The 7,639-nt window shown below is 46.6% G+C and overlaps 1 long non-coding RNA gene across 1 annotated transcript; it reads right to left on the bottom strand.

The window, feature by feature from the left end:
- Nucleotides 1–299: 299 nt before the first annotated feature.
- LOC115309153 lies at nucleotides 300–4,504 on the bottom strand. The gene is made up of 3 exons (XR_005716340.3): nucleotides 4,458–4,504; nucleotides 3,677–3,831; nucleotides 300–434 (listed from the first exon to the last, which is right to left on the bottom strand). It is a non-coding gene; the product is annotated as an uncharacterized LOC115309153 (long non-coding RNA).
- Between the last annotated feature and the right edge of the window lie 3,135 nt (nucleotides 4,505–7,639).

Genomic DNA, 7,639 nt, shown 5'->3' with positions numbered 1-7,639 from the left:
TAGTTGTGCCGAAATACACTTGGTAATGTTTCAAATCTGCAGAACGCAGATTTGAAAGCCCTTGCCGATTGCCTTTCCGCGAGCGTGTGAATGGTCAAAAACCGATGCAATGATAGGCTGAAATACTCTAGAGATAGCATGCTTAAAGTGGTCAGAAATATTAAACGGGGTATATCTATTGTCTTTCCATCGAACTTTTCGGAGCTTAATCTTCTCAATAATTACCTTCTCGCATGTTTCACAGTAATCCGTGGCATGAATTCACCACAATATTTTTGTCAAGTGTGGCAAGAGGTATGCACCACCGTCAGAAAAAAATGAGAATTTATTTAATTACAACAGGAAGCCACGAAAGGGGAAGATGGCAAGACCCGATCCACCAAAAAGGAGTGGGCCTAAGAGTGCAGTCTTGGTCCATGATTCACGACGGTAACCTATGAGGAATGCAGAGAACAAAGGAGTCCATCAGGTCCACAGGAACCAATATCTGACCCGAACATGCAAAGAAAACGCTCAGTTGGAAAACTCACTCTTGGAACCAGGACCGCTGGCATCCACCGAGACCAAACTATATACAATAACAGCGCCACCCTTCTGCGACGAATTAAAACATGCAAGTTGTTTTATTTAGCTACTGCAAAATGGCCCTGCGAGATGGCGCCACGTAGAGTTCCTGTATAGGCTCTTTACAGGAGCCACAGTTGCATGACTGTTTTCCACGTACCGCCGCACTGCTACTCGCCGAGATGCGACCATGTGAGGAGCAGACTCAAATGCCGTGCACGAAAGTACACATTGCACGCACCCTGGAATACATTCCCCTGCTTTTGAGTGCACCGTGCTGCCATTCGCCGGCTCCTTATACCGTGCAGAAAAGACGGCGCTTCGGGGATGAACACGCAATTCTGGCTCCCGTAGGGAGCCTATACAGAAGAGTCAGCGCCACTGACTCTTCTGCGACTCGACGGAACCACTAAGTGTAGCCGTGTAGTTTCCTTAGTGGCTGATGTGGGAGAAATGGCGGCGTTGCAATAGACTTCTTCCAAACCGACGCGCCCCATCGCGGCGAAATACCACGCAGTGCCCTCTGGGAACTTGTTGGCCACTTAGTTTCGGTTTCTACTGAGCAGCTTCATCTCATGCTATCACGCCGCGACCGAATACGCTGCTCATGTTTTCGATTATCTGACTTTTTTTACGAATGTACAATACACTCATTCTCGAGCGATACAAAACGAAGACCGGGGCACTTTCCTTGGTTCCAGAAACACCGGATATTATGCGTGCGTATGCAAACGTAGTAAGACGTGGCTTAGTCACCTCACCCCACGAGTGTATCTTTGAGCTCAGTGTCAGTAATCCCGTCCAGTACCAGTGAACTACAACTGAAATTTGGTCACCTTGAGCCCTACACGTATTTTGTTTGCCAAACGTACGCTTCTTGTTACTTCATTGGGCGAAAAGCAAGCCACATCCTCACAGGAGTATCAAAGTTAAGCCCAGCATTGGCGCATTAACTTTTAAGGAAACAATAAATTCAACCTTACTACTGCACAAAAGTTACTGTGATGTCTTCCTCATGTCATTACATATCACACACTCAAATTTTATGCTGATAGAAGATTAAGTTTTTGCAAACGCTAAGATCGGCTAGCTACGACGGAGGCCCTAACAAGCGTCCCCAACTCCTCCTCAGCCTTTTTGGACGAGCTTTTACTGACGCCCAAGATCTGTGCCTGAATGGTGTGTCTGAAATTATCTCGGCATACTCAGTCAGAAAGAAAGCAAACACATAACAAATATTATGGCCATTAGCAACCGTCAAATGCGCTTTGAATAATTTCGTTCGTTCAACACACCGCAGAATTCATGCCTGTCCAGTGCACTTCCAGCGAACGGTGCGACATTGTTCACACAAGTGCTCGACTTCTGCTTTCTTTTTTTGTATGTGCGAATGTACCTATATTATTGCAGGATAACTTTATGCGCATACGTGATGTTGAATATTAGTGGAAGGCAAGCGGGTGGGGACTTCACTTTGTGCAGTGCTGCGGGGCAGATAAGAGATGAGAAGTGTGTTCGAATGGAGCTTTTCAATAGCACGTCAGAGTTTTACTTCGCATACTCAGGCGTATTAAGAAAAACAGTAATTGCAAAAAGTTATATTTCGTCTATAGACGCACAAAAAAAAAAAAAAAAACTTTTTGATCAGCAACACTAATGTAAAGGCGCGAGCTCGATGTATGCATACTTATTGGTTGCTACAGCTTGTTGATTCGTACACAAGCAAGATCCCTGAGCTTCGCAGCGTCGACATTCCCAGCACTGGCTCGTCCACATACCTCGAACCGCTAACAAAAAGGCTCAAGTACAAAAATACAACAAGCATGCGTTAAGACAAGCTATACTTCTCGGGCTTGGGCTAAAGATTCGAGGTCTGGCCATTTAGGTTAGTTTAGAGACCACAAATGACGCTCTCGATACCAGAAAATAGGAGATAACGGCCGTTTATGGTCCACGCTCTGTGTATCTCTTGTCGACGTGTCAATCGAAACCGAAACCATGCCACTCTCCTCCCTGGCTAACTAGTTCCCAGAGTGCAACGCGCGCCGTGTTGCATGCAGGAATTTATGGAAGCAGTCTATTGCGTTTAGTTCGGTTCTCGAGTATGGATGGAAGCCACTAACCATTTCTTCCTAACAAAAGCTGGCATATGTAGATTTTTCACCGAAAAAAGTTAACCTTGGATGCCCTATTCCCCCCATCCTTAAAATCTGCCCATGATAAATGTGCCAAGAAAATGAGGGAGAAGAGTGGAAGAGAGCACGCAAGGACGTCAGGACACCCGAGCTCTGGTTAGAGGGATTGGTGGGTACAACTAAAGCTAGGTGCCTTTGTCTCCACTGCACTTGTCGAGGACGTTTCAATGCGAGAGCCAAACACTGGACGCCCGCGTTCTGCAGTCGAACGTGTTCAACGAGTGCAGCAGAAACAAAGGCTGCCTTTATCTCCACTGCACTCGTCAAACGCATTCGAATGGGAATGCGAAACGCTGGACACCGACGTTCTGCATGTGCAGTACAGACAAAGGCAGTTAGCTTTAGGTCTACCCACTAATCGCTCAAATCGGAGCCCTGCGTTTTGACATTCCTGCACTCTCATCCCCTCCTCTCTCTCAATTTCTCGGCACATAGAGTTCTGGAAGTTTAACAACAGTGGCTAATGAAAAATCCAACAGACATGACATCCACAAAAAAAAAAAAAAAAGCAGCTTTTTTGTGATTTTTTTGAAGGTGTTCTAAAATGCACTGACAACTCCAAGTCGAGTTACTCCGTTCGGAGCTGAGGGAGTTGATACTGAACGCACCATCACCACTATTGCAAGGGAGGTCACGTGGAAATATTGTGTCCCTGAACTGCTCCTGCCGCTTCAAACACCTTAGAGTTGTCGGAGCTGCTCATCGGTTTCAAGTCGTACCCAAAACCAGCAATGCGTGTTGCTGTGGAGGGGGGAATAACTCATCAGCTGCCCAAAAACTATATGAGTAACTTATCCCATGAGTAGCGGGCCTTATAGCAAGCTCGTTTCAAATGCACTGGCATTATGCGAGTCATCTCATAGAGTGCACCGCACTCGCAGAGTGCCGCACAAAGAACCGGTCTCAAACTAACTTACCGAGTGCAGCCTGATGCTGTCACCATCTGCATTGTAGTACGAGTGCAAACCTCAAACTGAAATTAGCGCTACGCTGTTCGACATGACGGGCAGGAATGCGATTGAGAGTTGCTGCAACGTGTAGTTTATATCTGTGATGACTTCAAACAGCACGGCTGTAAGAGATATTTACAGATGGCATTAGTTCCTGTAACCTGCTCAGTACAAAACAGCTGTAACTTTTGTTAAACGATACACCGGAAAAACTGTGCGCAAAAGCTTGATCAGAGCAAACGCAAGAAATTTGAAGGCTATGCACGCCTTGCGGAACACAAGGATGCCCACACGACTCTTTCTCTGAAGCGTGCTCCTTCTGTACGAACAGCCCAAGTTAATTTTAGGGTTAGAATATTTTTTTCCAGTTTCACGCTGTTTTGGATGGGTGCGAGGCGGACTCACTCTCGTCGTAAAGCGGTACTCGGTCTTGTTGACTGATATTGCCGTTTCGTTTGACACTGCGATGTGCAACACTCTCGAAGCTAGCTAGCTGTAGGGCACGTTTCATTCTTGATTATCGCCGCTTGTCCAGAAAGCTCTGTGACACTTTGTCGCTGCCAGATGACACTGTGCTCAACGTGCCGTTGCGCCCAACGGACAGGCCACGTGACACACCTTCGGCACTGGATTGGCTCCGATGGCTCGCAGCATTCAGAGTAAAGTGCGGTATTGCATTTTGCGCTCTAGTAACTCACCACTGCCGAGCTGCTACGCCAGAAGCACTCAGCAGACCCCACCAACTCACCTCTACGTTGACAGGGCGGTAGGAGCCATGTGGTTGGTGGGCCAAGCCTTTATTGCCTCATGTCCGACCTGCACATCTGTATGAGAAAGGGGCATGATAAGTGATGCAAGACTGACAATCCGCTGGTTCACAGAGCATGTAGCCTCCAGTGCCCTGTCAGTTAAGGGATGAATGAAGTCTAACAGCCGTCTACTGTCCCACTCTCAGGCACGCCACCCATGACCAGTCCAGTCGTTGATCTTTAAAGGGGTTATGACACGAAAATTAAACGGATAGACTATTCTTGAAATGGAATGCTCATAGGCTACTTAGTATATACACCAAGTTACGCAATTTTTAGAGCTCTGATAATTGCGATAGTCAATTTACGAATTTTTATAATTTTCATCTGGCGACCAGGCAACACTGCTCAACTTAGTCACACCATGGTGTCCATAAACCACGTGACCATGAACACTCTCTCAATCTAGGCACCCCCATGATCGCCCAAGCTCTTCTCGTCGTGGTACGAGAAGAGCCGCAAAAGCCCCACAAGACACAGGTCCACAGATCATTGAAGGTGGTCTTCAGGTTCTTGTTAGCCTAAACCACCAGGCCCAGGCCAAGGGAAACTTTGGTTCCGTTATAGAAGAGCTCAGGAGCAAACAACTTAACTTATGTGTTTCAGACAAGCAAGGTGGCTTCGTCGTTCTACCATCCCACATGTAAAAGGAAAAAGCTCACCAGGCCATAGCCAAGAACTTCGTTCAAGTTGATAATCACCGTACAAAAGCAGCCAAACAAGCCATCCTCAGATTGCTCGGTGACACTCAACAGGCGGGTCTAATAACCAAGATAAAAGCGGCAAAAAAAGACTTATTATCAGTGTTTTTTTCAGCCAAGACTCACAAGGAGGGAGTTCCCTTTCGGGCCGTCGTTTCAGAACGAACCACCTGGCAGGCCTGCGTGTCCAAATTTCTGACCCAACAACTATCCAATGTACAAATCGATGACCCTTTCCGAATACAAAATTCAGAGCACGTAATATCCTTCCTTCAAGAACAGGGACACCTCATAGCCTCCGGGTTCTCTATAGATGTACAAGACATGTACTATTCTATTCCCCACACAAGCCTCCTACAAATCATTCAAACCATCATCGAAGAAAGTGGCCTTTTTAATTTCCAAAATAATGCAGGGATGAGCGTAGGTCATTTCTTAGAAATCCTACAATGTTACCTGTCAGCGACTGTAGTAGATCATCAAAAACACCAGTACGTGCAAAAGAGTGGAGTGTGCATTGGCTCACAAGTGGCTCCTCTTCTATGTGATATTTTTCTTGCCATGTGTGGACGAGCCATCCAGAAGGTACTAAAAGATACACGCATAGCGGGTATCTTTAGATATGTGGACGATTTTCTTATTCTATCCACCACAAAAATTAACGAAAAAGAAGACGGATGCCTCAACACCACCATGACACTATTCCAACAAAGCTCTTTGGGTCTAAACTTCACCTATGAGACTCCTGTGGACGATTCCATTCGGTTTCTGGATTTAGCTTTGACATTCAAAACAGGACATGCTTGTTGGAAATATCAAGCACGATCAGGGAAGGCATTTCTTCCTTTTAAATCGGAACATTCTAAGAACGTAAAACAAGCTGTGGCCATCTCAGCCCTTACAGCTAGTCTAAAGAAATCATGTCCACATCAAGTACAACAAAGTTTTGACACCCAAATGTCTCGGCTTCATAACGAGGGATACCCGAAACCCATGATGGCCTCCATCTGTGAAAAAATATGCCGCACCATCAAGACGAACAAAGCTACGAGTCAACAAACAAAAAAACCCAGACCACCCTTTGTAGTGATACCATATATTCACGGGGTTACCCATAAGTTAAAAAAGATAGCGAACCAGCAAAACGTGCAAGTCATCTGCTCGGCACCTAACAAGGCCTATTCAATGTGCCGCAAAATTAATCAGGTACCAATCAACACCAAGGAAAAGTGTAACACCAGGCGCCGAACACAATACGCTCCTTGTGAAAAGGAAGTTATATATCATATACCGCTAACATGTGTCCGCTTCTACATCGGACAGACCGGTCAATGTATTAACGACCGAGCACGTGAACATGCAGCGAACCTCAGGAACCTTGCGGGACCAGGACATTTAGCTGCCCATTGTCGGACATGCCTGTGTACAGCAGAGCTCGACAATCTTCACATAATGGGACACCATAGAAACCGGGTTGCAAGGGAGGTTTTAGAGGCCCTTGCTATCGACGAAGGAGATGACAAGTGCGTGAGCATCCCTTCACTTACCTTACAAGCCAAAGAAAAACTCTTTCTACACGGCACCCTTCGTGGGTAATTGATAAAAATCGGGAGAAAAAAATAAGCAAAATAAGAGCAAAAATAAGAGCAATGAGAAAGAAAAAGAAAAAGGATGATCGGAGATGAAATAATAGAAGAGGAAGATTTAATAAAAAACAGTTGGTAGTCCAGCGGTCGGTTCGCCAATCTTTTCTCCTTGTCACTTTCCTTCCTTTGTTCAGCTGGTTTTACCCAAGATGTCTCAGAACCAACTAGCTCAGCTTTTACCCTTCGTGCCATCACACGAAGGTGTCCACGGAACAAAGCCGCATTGGTCCTGCCATAACCCACACCTTGTCGAGGTAGAAAACTTTCGGGCCCTTTATTTCCTGTGTTGTACAATACCACAAGAGGTACCTCTGTTAAAACGGAACTATTTTGACCCCCTCGGTCAGACGCGAGGCCCCTTGCGGCCATTCAGTGCCGTCTACTCATTTGTAGATGTTGCTCCTTTCGACAAAATGTCTGTGGCGACAGCTGGAGCTAGTGAAAAAGCGGACACCATAGCTCTTCCCAAAGCACCCTGTTCTTCCTCAAGAGCGGCTAGTTCATCCAAGAACAGTGCAATGGTGCTTGGTGGTCTATGATCGCAGACCACCGGTCATAGCAGCACCAACGGCGGCGGCGGCGGCCCCCCCCCCCCCCCCCAACTGACGTCACTCAGGTGACAAGCATTTCACTCGCATTGTCGCCAGTCACTATGGCTGGCGACAACGCATAAAAGGCATGCGCTGGCCCTTTGACCCATGCGGAGTGCAGTGCAGGAAGTGGAACGGCATCGGTGACCCAGTCGCTGCAGTTACCCAGAACTGTTTTACTGCT

This window comes from Ixodes scapularis, unplaced genomic scaffold (genome assembly GCF_016920785.2).
Source record: "Ixodes scapularis isolate PalLabHiFi unplaced genomic scaffold, ASM1692078v2 PGA_scaffold7__128_contigs__length_106722199, whole genome shotgun sequence".
NCBI lineage: Eukaryota > Metazoa > Arthropoda > Arachnida > Ixodida > Ixodidae > Ixodes > Ixodes scapularis.
This window is presented reverse-complemented; position numbering and strand designations above follow the sequence as displayed.